Raw genomic sequence first — 13,053 nt, forward strand, 5'->3', positions numbered from 1 at the left:
TCTTGGTTGTAGGTTCTTGCTATTCATCACTTTGAATATTTCTTGCCACTCCCCTCTGGCTGGCATAGTTTCTGTTGAGAAATCAGCTGACAGTCATATGGGTGCTCCCTTGTAGGTAACTGTTTTTCTCTTGCTGTTTTTAATATTCTCTCTTTGTCTTTTGCTCTTGGCATTTTAATTATGATGTGTCTTGGTGTGGTCCTCTTTGAATTCCTTTTGTTTGGGGTTCTGTGCACTTCCTGGACTTGTAAGTCTATTTCTTTCACCAGGTTGGGGAAGTTTTCTGTCATTATTTCTTCAAATAGGTTTTCAATATCTTGCCCTCTCTCTTCTTCTGGCACCCCCATAATTCGGATGTTGGTACGCTTGAAGTTGTCCCAGAGGCTCCTTACACTATCTTCATATTTTTGGATTCTTTTTTCTTTTTGCTTTTCCAGTTGAGTGTTTTTTGCTTCTTTGTATTTCAAATCTTTGACTTGATTCTTGCAATCCTCTAGTCTGCTGTTAGATCTCTGTATAATATTTTTTATTCCAGTCAGTGTATGCTTAATTTATAGTTGGTCCTTTTTCATATCCTCGAGGGTCTTCACTAAATTTATCAGCCTTTTCTAGAAAATTCTTGAAAAACCTTATAACCGTGGTTTTGAACTCTATATCCAGTTGTTTGCTTTCCTCCATTTCTTTCATTTGTGATCTGTTTCTTTGTCGCCACATTTTGGTTGCTTCCCTGAGTTGATAGAGTGGCTTTGTGTTCTAGGTGTCCTATAGGGCCCAGTGGCTGAGCCTCCCCAGTTACCTGAGGTGGACACTCTTGGTGCACCCCTTTGTGGGCTGTGTGCACAGTCTTGTTGTAGTTAAGTCTTGATTGTTGTTGGTATCACTGCAAGGAATTGACCTCCAGGCCAATTGGCTGTGAGGATCAGCTGTGTCTACGCTGGGAGAACTTCTGTGCTGGAGACACCCTTATGGGAGAAGACTTACAAAAGCCTCTGTGCTCAGCTTGAATGGGGCGGAGTCTCAGGGTGGAGCAGACAGCACTGGTTTCCTGTCAACCCTGCCCTAATAGGCCCCTGTGTCTCAGTGTCCCATGGTAATCGCTGCAAGCACCTTTGAGAGAAAGCCGCCCTTGAATTCCGCCTGCTGCCAGACAGTCCAGTTTCTCCCCGTATGAGTCTGGGTCCCCGGAACTGGAGTTCAGTGCAGTCGGGAGCTTTTGTCTCCCTCCCGCTTGAGAAATCCAGCCGCGCACTCAGTTGCCAGTCCTTTTCGCGCGCGCGTCTCAGTACTTCTGCCTCCTGCAGCTCCTCTGAGTCTCAGTGTGCTTTTCTCTTTCCTTCTAGTTGTAGAATTTCCACTCAGCCAGCCTTCCTATGGTTCTGGATGATATCCATTTTGTCTTTTAGTTGTAGTTTTGAAATTTCATTGGCTGATTCTTGTATGTGCCCTGACCAGTGATTGAACCCCAAACCTTGGCATGTCAGGACCATGCTCTAAAGAGCTGAACTACCTGGCCAGAGAAATTCCATCTTTTCTTAAAATCTGAAAATAATTTTGCTCAGAAATATTTATTACATTATCCAAAATCACAGATAAAGTTTAACATTACTCACAATCACAAGAAATTGGAAGTAACCCAAATGTCCAATGATAAATAAATGTTTCATAAATTATGATATAACAACTCAACATATTGACAACAATTAAAATTATGTTTAGAGTTATAACAGGGAAAAGGTCATGTTCAAAATTAAGTGTGAAAAAAGTAGGATATGCTTAGTTTTGCCACTTACTCTGTGGCTAGTAAGAGACTCAGGTTTTCATCTATAAAATTGGAAGTAACAACAATATCTTCTCCATCAGGTTATTTTGACTAGTAAGTGAACTTACCTAAATAAAGTGTTAGCAATATGTTTGGCAAACAGTAATTGCACAATAAATGACAGTTCTTTTCTTTTTTTTTTTTTTTTGAGTGAGCTAGAACCTTACATCTAAAGAGTCATTATAAGATTTCAATCTAAAAACTAAGCTTTAGAGAAAACCTGGAAAGACATACATCAAAGGCAAGGATTATCTCTGTGGGTGATCAACTAAGGGTTCAAATATGGTTCAAGTATTATTGTCTCTATTTTTAAATTTTTCTGAGTTTTTTTCCTTACACATCTCTACTACCTATACAATGCATAAATAGATCAGACTATTTTAAAAATATCTAGACATATATGATTTAGTTTAGTTTACAATACTTTCCATGAGAAATAGATGAAGTCACTGAAGTTCAGACAAAAATTACTATCTGGTAGTCAATTCAGGACTTTACTGCAGACAAACAATGAACAGTCATGGGTTGCCATGCCCTCCCCCCAAGCCCCACCCCTCACTCATAGGTTTTGTTATTTAGGCTGTGCTAGACCACAGCTGAGCCTAAAAGGGGCTTTTCCAGTGTTTATAAAGCTGTGTGTACAGTCTGGCTTTTTATGCTTCTTGCATTCTTTTCTCCAGCAATCAGAGAACTGCTAAGACAGATTTTCCAGAAAAAGCCAGGCTTTTATATAACCAACAGCCTGATTCATCATGCTTGACTTAATGATGAATTTTTAATTTTTAAATTCTTAAAAACAAAAACGAAAAAAAACCTGGTCTCTATCCTTGAGTCAGCAGTTAGTGGTTTTGTTTTTTTTTAATATATTTTATTGATATTTTACAGAGAGGAAAGGAGAGGGATAGAAAGCCAGAAACATCGATGAGAGAGAAACATCGATCAGCTGCCTCCTGCACACCTCCCACTGGGGATGTGCCCGCAACCAAGGTACATGCCCTTGACCGGAATCGAACCCGGGACCCTTCAGTCCGCAGGCCGACGCTCTATCCACTGAGCCAAACCGGTTTCGGCTTGTTTTTTTTTTTTTTTTTTTTTTTTTTTTTTAAAGCGCTTTATATTCTTTATTTTAAAAGTTAATAAAATAAAGAGGAGAAAAAAACCCTACCAGTAATTTCTCCCCAGGAACATCAAAGCCTACAAACTGCGTGAATGAGGATCTGTGTTCATTCTGTTTGCATACACACCAACATGTGTGAGAATTTGAGTTTCTGCTATGACCAGGGGTCTGCTGGGAGGGAAGGACATTGCAGAAAAGGAGCGATGACCCTGAATTCTAATGTTCTAGCATTCATGTCAAGGACAACTGTGAATAGGGCTTGGGGTAAATATCCTCAAATAACCTCCCATGAATTTAGACACATTTCCAACCAGAAAACCTTCCCCGCCCCTTTGCTTCCTTCCTCTCCTGTTCTTTTAAACGTCGTATAACAGCCATGGCATACCATCCCCACCTTCTGCTGCCTCTCCCTCCCACCCCAGGCCTGCAAAGAAAGCCTCTCTTCATGAGCAGTGCAGCTGTGTGTGGCCGGCCAAGTCCCTCTCCTCACCACCAGGAAGGTGGGACTCCCCGCCTGAATGTGATGGGAAGGCTCCCTCCAAACCCACCCCCAGCTCAGGGCTGCCTGTGGGGCTGGCGTTACCAAGGAAAGGCTCAAGGAGCATGTGCGGGCTGGCCCCGGCGCCAGGGACTTAATGTAAAAGCTGTCTTCTCCTGGCCAGGGTTTCTGCAGTCTGCCTATTAGCGATAGAAGAAACTAAGAAGAATGTTTGACTTTTGCTATGACCGTGGAGAAGAAATTATGCTGAGATTTAAAAAATAAATGAGTGTGCCCCACCCTAGGCACAAAATGTCAGGCAGGAGGTTGGATCTTTATTCTCAGAAGCTGAAAGGAAACAGCTTTGCCTTAGAGCAGGGTTTCTCAATCTTGACACTCTTGCCTTTTTGGATCAAATAATTCTTCGTGGTGGGAGACTGTACTGGGCATTGTGGCTGTGTAACAGCATCCCTGGCCTCTACCCACTCTTGGAGTTGTGACAACCAAAAATGTCTCCAGACGTTGCCAAATGTCCCCTGGGCATAGGGTTGCCAGATAAAATATAGGCTGTCCAGTTAAATGTGAATTTCAGATAAATCATGCAGTGTTTGAAACATACTTACACAAACAAATCATTCGTTGTATATTTATTTGCTGAATTTGGCAACTCTACCTGGGGAACAAAATCGCTCCCCATTGAAAACCACTGCCTTAAAGATACCAGGAGCCAGGACAGTCTTCAGGCTTGGGGTCTCACTTATATGTGGAATCTAATAAACTGATGAATAAAATAGAACCAGTGGCATGGAAACATGGAACAGACTGATGAATCTCAGAGGGAAGTGGGGTGGAGGGAAGAGATTAACTGAAAACATATGCATATATGCCTTGCCCTTGGACACAGACAATAGGGTGGTGAAGAAATGGATGGGGACAATGGGGGGAAAAAGGAGACATCTGTAATACTCTCAACAACAAATGTTTTTAAAATGCAAAAAAAGAACTATAGAGATACCAGCCCTAACCAAAGCCCAGCATCTGCCTAACACCATATTTCTTGTTTAGTTAAGCTTTTTGTGACTTGTGGCTGAAAACATTCCTAACTGATACAGAGACCAAAGTAAATAATTCAGGAAACAGAAAAACAAATAAAACCTCCACAATTCACTCAAATCCATTTCATATCCTTAGAGAAATTGAGTATTGATTAATCATTCCTCCCAAAGGGAATATATTTTATTAGTTTCTTACTGTTTCTTAATGTAAATAAGTGTAAATAACAATGACTATAATAGATATTATTATTTCACTATAAGTAGCATATCCTACACATTCTATATACACTACTATACACTGTTTTGTACCTTCATTTCATTACTTAATGATACAGCCTTGTAGATAGATCTCTACAGATCAGTAGGGGGTCTTCCACACTCCTTTTTATGGCTGCATAGTATTCCATCAAATGGGTGTGCCTTCATTTATTTAACTATTATTTAACCACTAAATATACGAGTTGTTTATAATCTCTAAATTTTACAAATTATGCCACAATCAATAAACTTGTGCATATGTTAAAACTTACTTATGGAAAAGATTGTGTAGGCTATATCCTCAGAAGAGAGATTGCTGGGTCAATGGGAAAATATATATGTATTTCTGTTAGAATTTCCAGATTCCCCTCAAAAAGTGGTTGTATGATTTTGCACCAACAATATATGGGAGTGTCTATTTCTCTCCAGCCTTTCTAACAAAGTGTGATACCAAATTTTTAGGTATTTTTTCGGGGGGGGGGGGGAGAGGAGTGTCAATCTGATAGGTTAAAAATGGCATCCTGGTGAAGTTTGCATTTATATTTTTCTTTTTATAAGTGAAGTTGTTCATATTTTCATATGTGTAAGGGTCATTTATATGCATTAGAAAAATTAGCCCTTTGTAATATAATTTACAAATATTTTCCCACTCTATCTTTTGATTTTCCTTTTGTTGTTTTTGCCATGTAAATGTTTTTTGTTTGTTTGCTTGCTTTCTATGTAGTTAAATGTATCAATCTTTTCTGTGGAGACTTGTGAATTTTTAGTCATAAATAAAAAGGCCTTCTCTATTTCTTAGTTAAAAAAAAAGCACCCCTATTTTCTTCTATTAGATATTTGTATGCTATACAGTTTAGTTCTTTACATTAAAACTTTGATCCATTTTGAGTCTGGTGTGAAGTATGAATCCAACTCTAGCTTATTCCAAATAGCTTCCCAGTTACTGCAATATCTTTTTCTAAAAAGCCTATTTTTACTATACTGATTGGAAATGTTACCTTTTTCATGAATTAAATTTATTTATCTGTTTCTGAACTTTCTATTCTGCTACAAGGCTCTATTTGTCTCTTCATGCATAATACCACATTGTTTTTATTACTAAGGCTTTGTGTATGTTTTAATATTTGACAAGGCTTGTCCCCTCTCAATGTATAACCTCGTAGAACATTAAGGGCTTTTGTTGTTTGTTTATTTTCCCATATAAATGTCAAAATAAGCTTGAATATTTCCAGAAAATTTTTTGTTGTGTTTATTTAAATAGCATCAAAAAGAAATTAAGTGTTGTCTGAAATAAGAAATTTGGTGATATGGTTGGAAAACAGTCAAAGACATCTTTGGGGGGGAAACGGAAAATTTGAAGTGAGAAAAATGTCTGAAATATCAAATCAGGAGGTCAAGTAATCAATAAGTAGGAGTCCAGAAAATGAACATAGAGAAAATGGAGAGAAGGAAATTATTAAGAAAATAATTTTTGAAACATTTGACATGAGTCTCCTCACTGAAATGGCCCAGTATATTCCAATATAATATATAAACACAATCTCTCTCTTTCCCTCTCTTTTTTCCTCTCCTTTCCCTTCCTTGGGCTTAATTTCTAAACACCACAGATAAAGAGATTAAACTTTCCAGAGAAAAATAATAGATCCCAGTTAAGTGAATGAGAATTAGAAAAGCAGGAGGCTTCTCAATAGCTTTATAGGATACTCTAAGAACCTCCAAGAAAAACCCAGGATTCCTGAGCAATGCTTCAAAATTCCGAGGGATCATTATTGTGACACAAACTTCTGTGCACAGGCAAACTCTTAGTGTATTAATTCATATAGTGAACTATTAGTTCATCATACTTTAGTGAAGGGTGAGAACCCAATAAAGACATTTCAGACATTTTAAGACTCAGAAAATGTACATCCTGTGCACCTTTCCTAAAAGGCTGCTGGAGGATGTATTTAGTCAAAATGAGGAGGTAAACCAAGGAATAGAGATGAGTAGAGGAACCAGTGGCTGCACAAGGCCTCAGCAAGTCGCATGGTTCTTAACCCTGGCAGCACACTAAAATTGCCTGCGGAAACATATTAAACTGCCCAGATCCTTCGACTTCTTCACCCACCCTCATCCCCCAAATTTTGATTGATTTAATTTATCTGAAGTGGAGCCCAGGTATTGCTTTTTTTTTTTCTTCTTCTTTTTAAGCTTCCCAGGTGATTCTATTGTGCAATAAAGGTGAGAAGCACTGAATTATGAAGAAAAGAACTTTTAATCATTATGGTTGGAACAATCATCTGCTGCTCTCATGGTGTTTTTCAGCCAGATCTGCAGGTCAGAGTTTTAAAACACAGGCGAGTCCCATGTGTACAGAGCTTTTGTGTATTCACTTCTAGCTTTAAATGATCAAGACTCAAAGCGGGAAATCAAATTTTAGAGTTCTTCAATAAGCCAGAAAGAAAACAACAAAAAAAAGATATGGATAGGATGTAATGATTAGGCTGCTGCCAATTTCTAAACTTTGGAAGAAAGTAGGGATGTCTTTAATGCTCCTATGGGGAAGAAGACTCTTTCCTCTACCCTCCAGGTTCTTTCAGCTGTTCTAATAGTCAAATAGACATGAGACAGATTAACAGAAGAAAACAACCAAATTTAATTACATACATAAGTATGGGAACTCTGCATACATGAGAGAGCCAGAGACCCCCACGTACATAAGAGGTTCAGAGGCAGAAAGGGAAAATAAGGTCTATAGACATTCTAAGTTAGGGGTGAGCTAAGGCACCTTGGGGCTCAGAAGGTAATTGCAGGAAGGGCACATGTTCAGTAATCAGTATTTGCCCTGCCATACAGATAGGTAAAATGTGGCTGCTGATGATAACTCTTATTGTGGGCCAGGCTTTTAATTTAATTATTCTAGATAGTTAAGTGTGGAGCAGAAGTTTCTCTTGAGCCTGGGTCTTGGCTGCCTTTAGCTCAAAGTAATCTGCACACCGTGGCAGCACATAATGGGGTAGCTTGTTCTGAACCCCTACACTACCCTTGGAAGGGAAACAGTAGGCACACAGGAGAACCCTCCACCCCCACCCCTGCATGATAAACAAAGTGCTGTAATTAATTTCTTGGTAGGAATAGCCTCTGAAAGAACCATGAGCATGCAAATTGTAGATTCTGGATAACTGGCCCTGACTAGTTTTTCCCTGGTGAAGCTGACACCATAGTTCCTCTGTCCTCTCTTAGCTATTGTCATCTTTAGCATCATCAAGGTATTGGTGTCTGGAACATAATTTTTGCCTGAATAACTGCTCTAAAGGCCAGAGTTTGTCTTGTTTTGTTGTTGTTGTTGGTTTTTGTTTTGCCAATGAGTAGCTGTGGGGCCAGGTTTACTGTGGGGAAGCACGGGACTTGGCTGGAATCTCTGTAAGGAGGATTCTCTGAAAGGTCAGGGGCCTCTGAGGGGATCTTGCCCAAGGTGGCAGCCCCTGCCTTGACTTTTCCAAACAAGTCCGAGCTCCCAGGTGTTTTGCTAAGGTCTCTGTTTAGCCTTTTAGACCTGAGCTTGTAGAAGCATGTGCCAACTGGCCCCTTAGCTTCTCTTTCACAGAAATGTGTGTCAGAGTAATTATTCATCCATTGTTCAGGGTCTGCCAGTCAGCCCAGCAGTTTACCGCTGTGAACATCTTGAATTTTCTGAAAAATGGTGTGATGGGTGACATTTTGGACTTCATGAGCATTCAAATATAGAAAAGTTTTATATGACTTTATTTGAGCCAAAGTTAGAGGGCATGCCCGAAAGCAAGATCTTAACAGATTGAGAAATGGTCTGGAGAATGGCAATTTTGCAGTTCCTTTTATATGTTAGAATCAAAAGAGAAGACATCAGGAAGGTGCATGAAATACATGGGAGGTAGGTTAAGGAGGTGGGAGAAAGCATATCGGGGAAATTTCTAGGATTAGGTTATAAGCCAAATGGAGGAACACATATTTCTTTTACATTGGTGGGTACAGAATCTACACTAATAAAAGAGAAACATGCAAATTAACTATCAATCTGCTACACCCACAAGCCATACCCACCAGCCAATCAGGAATGAGTATGCAATTTAACCCAACCCATATGGTGGCAGCCATGGAGCTGGAGCAAGCAGGAGGCTTGGGTTGCCTGGGCAATGGAAGGAGCCAAGCTTCCTGCCCACCCTGGCCAGCCCTGGCCTCCGCTCAAGGCTACAAAGTTTCAATTATAGAAGATAAATAAATCCCAACAAAAATGGCGGTGGCCACGGAGCTGGAGCTGAGCAGGAGGCTTGGGTTGCCCCTGGAGATGGAAGAAGCCAAGCTTCCTGCCCGCCCTGGCCAGCCCTGGCCTTCACTCGAGGCTACAAAGTTTCAATTATAGAAGATAAATAAATCCTAGATATTTGCTTCCAGCTGGCCCTGGCCTCCACTCAAGGAGGCGCTGAAGAAAAAAAAAGAATAAAAGGAGGGGCTGGGACCTTGGGTTGCTGGGGGGTGATCAGGCCAGGATGGGATGGCAAGGGCCATTGGGGGTAAGCAGACCAGCAGGGGAGCCAGTTGGGGGTGAGCAGGCCGTCAGTGGGGGTCAGTTGGAGGTGATCAGGACAGCAGGAGGGGGGCAGTTTGGAGTGAGCAGGCCAGCAGGGGGGCATTTGGGGGTGAGCAGGCCAGTGGGGAGGGTAGGTGGAGGCGAGCAGGCCAGCAGGGGGGGCAGTTGGGGGTGAGCAGGCTGGCACAGGGGGCAGTTGGGGGTGATCTGGCTGGCGGGGGGGGGGCAGTTGGGGGCGAGCTGGCCCAAAGGCAGAGTGGTTAGGGGCAATCAGGCAGGCAGACAGGCAGGCAGGTGAGCAGTTAGGAGCCAGCAGTCCCAGATTGTGAGAGGGATGTTCGACTGCCGGTTTAGGCCCGATCCCTGTAAACCGGCAGTAGGACATCCTTCGAGGGGTCCCAGATTGGAGAGGGTGCAGGCCGGGCTGAGGAACACCCCCCCCCCCCCCCCCCCGCCGCCACCCCATGCACAAATTTCGGGCACCGGGCCACTAGTAGTTAATAATTAAGATGGCAGCACATGGAGATGGTATTCAGGGAATAAGATAATAATGAGGGGTTCTGTGCTCTGGTGCCTGCAGTTGCGCCTTCGAGAGGTCTAGAAAAGAAAGTCACTCTGACATTTCAAAGGTATGTTATCCTAGATGCATAAGAACAATGGACAGAGCTCACTTAAAGATAGACCTTTGCTAAGGAAGCTACAGGCCTGAGATGTTATGACCCACCATGGGCTGTGCAGTTAGGAATTTATGATCAGACCATCCTATGTGGTTACCTTTGGTCACCGAGCCTGTCAGGCCCGCCATGTGTCTCCTCCCACCTTCCTGCCCTCCCCCCACCAGCTTGTCAGGTTTATTGCAAAGCCCACTTTTCTTTCACATCATGAAGGAACACAATTAGTCCAGGCTGGAGGTCCTCCATCTACTCAGGCACTAGGAACCCCTCCAATTGGAACCGAATAGAAGAAATTGGGGAAGACTGTAATTTCTTTTTAAATTATTCTAAGGAATTTGAACTTTATTTATTTATTTTTTTAAATATATTTTATTGATTTTTTTACAGAGAGGAAGGAAGAGGGATAGATAGTCAGAAACATCGATGAGAGAGAAACATCGATCAGTTGCCTCTTGCATACCTCCTACTGGGGATGTGCCCGCAACCAAGTTACATGCCCTTGACCAGAATCGAACCTGGGACCTTTCAGTCCGGAGGCTGACGCTCTATCCACTGAGCCAAACCGGTTTTGGCAGGAATTTGAACTTTAGACTTGAACTCACAAGGGTCAGCCCTCTGCCTACTAAGCACAGTTACTGGGGAATGTTAGAGGATTTTAAACAAGGGAGTGCTGAGACTAGAGTTACACTGTTGGACAAATACTGGTTTCTGTTCCAAAGTCAGATACTTAAGCAGACAAACTTCAGTGTCATCAGCTGTAGGGTTTGTAAATGACCACACTGCTGGATCCCACCCCTAGAGTTTCTGATCAAGTAGGTCTGGGGTGAGGCCCAGCGAATTCCCATTTCTAACAAGTTCTCAGGTCTGGGACCATAGCTGTGGAACCACTGGCCTAGAGTGTAAGTAGGGAGAACAAGGAAGGCTCTCTGTGGCCCTGCCCCACTATTCTTAATTCTCAGTCTTCTCTCCCTCAAAGAGAATATTTGCCAACCATATCGAAATTCTTTTGTTTTTTTTTACATGCTTCATGTTTTCCAGACCTTCATACATGAGGTTCTGTCTAATTAAATGTTGTGGCAATATTTCAGTTTCTTTTATGCATTTGGAATTAAGGAGAGGACATAAGGTAGATTACAGGAAGGTGGGAGAAAGAAAGGCCAGGATTGGATTACAAGATAGTTAACAAGATTGGGGTACCCCTAGAATCTGCATTTCCAGAGGCCCTCACAGGAGAATAGTTTTTATTCACATGTCACCCAGGCCTGACAGGGCATGCGCCTATTGTCCAGTCCCTTTGTTCCTTTCCAGTTAAATAATAACCAGGTTTATTATAATGGTAACATTCTCTTGAGGTGTTATTTCAAAGGTGTGTTAACTTAGATACACAAAAATAATGAACAGGCCTTGCTTAAGGCAAAGATAAACCTTTTACTAAAGAAGTTGTATGCCTGGGGCTGACTACCCACCATGACCTGCATAGCTTGGGATTTATGATCAGATCACCACCTGGTGAGGTTACTTTCCCAGAACCTCTTTTTCATCCACACTTCCATGCCTCAGTTTCCTGATCTTTAGAATAGGGATAGAAATAGTACTTACCTCACAAGGTTATTGTGAAGGTTATGCCTGTCTAGAGCATTGCAGAATGTCTGGCAAATATGTACTGTCCAATAAATGTTTGTTACTACATACAATTCTTTCCCTTGACATTCATCTCCACAATCCTTTATCTGCAATTACCAAATTCCAAAAAGCTCTGACTCCTAAATTTGGTGGTACAACCTGGCCTGATTGATAAAAGCTGCTCTGAGCTTTCTTGACCCCTTTGGTAAAAATATTAATATGTTTTGCTGCAGAAATATTAATGTTTTACTTTTCTAAAATCCCCCCAAATTTAAATTCCAAGCCACTCTGGCCCCAGAGGTTTCAAATAAGCAACTGTGGGCCTATTTCAACATGATGCCAACACCACACAGAGAAAATAAACCAAGTGTGGATTCACAAACACCTGGCTTTGAACCCAGACCTGGCATCCACTTTGAAGCCTCGGGAAAGCTATTTAAGTTCTCTTAAGGTTCACGTGGCTGACAGAGGATTGATTTACTGCATAGGGTGAACTTCCTCAAATTTCTGCATGTCTCACCACCCCTACAAATGTATCGTTCTCTTCATTCACCCTCCCTGACAGCCTCCCAATTTTGGAGACTGCTATATGCCTGAGTTGTTCAAGGCCACTCCCCCACTGCATGCTTAGCTAACTGTACACAGAGGATGGTGTATGAGCAATGAGAACTTTCTGTGGAATTCAGAGAATTGGGAGAATGGTTCAGACGAAGGAATTGAGTTGATTTGCTGTTGTTCCTTGCCTTTTTCTGCACTTCTGATAGCCACCAGAAATCTGACCAGTTAACTTTCCAAAGGGTTGATGCCCCAAAGGTAAGGAAGGGGTCAAAGCACAAAGGTATATTAATAAATGGCTGATGGTTTAAGGTAGTGCTGGTTTCATGGACACGGACAAAACATGGTGATTGCAGGGGTGGGGAGGTGGGTAGGGGAATGGAGGAGGGTATGGGTGGGATAAATGGTGATAGACAAAGACTTGACTTCAGTGGTAAACACACAACACAGTGTACAGATGTCTTGTAGCATTGTGTACCTAAAACCTGTATAATTTTGTCAACCAGTGTCACCCCAATAAATTCAATAAAAGGGGGAAAGGGGGGGTGCTGGTTTTACTTCCCATGCAAATTAGCAGGGAAACAAAGTGGAGTTTCTCCTCACCCTATGATCATTGGTGGCAGAAAGCCACAGTAGAAAATTGGAGGATGTGGAAGAGGTAAGACTCAAGGTTGGTTCATTGGCCTGGACTGACTTCATGAAGGGACCAGGTTTAGGCCAGAGATTCTCCATCCTGGCTACATAGTAGACTCACCGGGACACCTTAATAAACTGTGCAGGTCCTCTGTTGATCACTTGGGTCAGAATCTCTGGAGAGGGGGCCCAGGCACCACTGCTTTTAAAAATCTCTCCAGTCCAGCTGGTGTGGCTCAGTGATTGAGCGGCGACCCATAAAGCAAGAGGTCACTGGTTTGATTCCCTGTCAGGG

This window comes from Plecotus auritus (genome assembly GCF_963455305.1).
Source record: "Plecotus auritus genome assembly, chromosome: 2".
Taxonomy (NCBI): Eukaryota; Metazoa; Chordata; class Mammalia; order Chiroptera; family Vespertilionidae; genus Plecotus; species Plecotus auritus.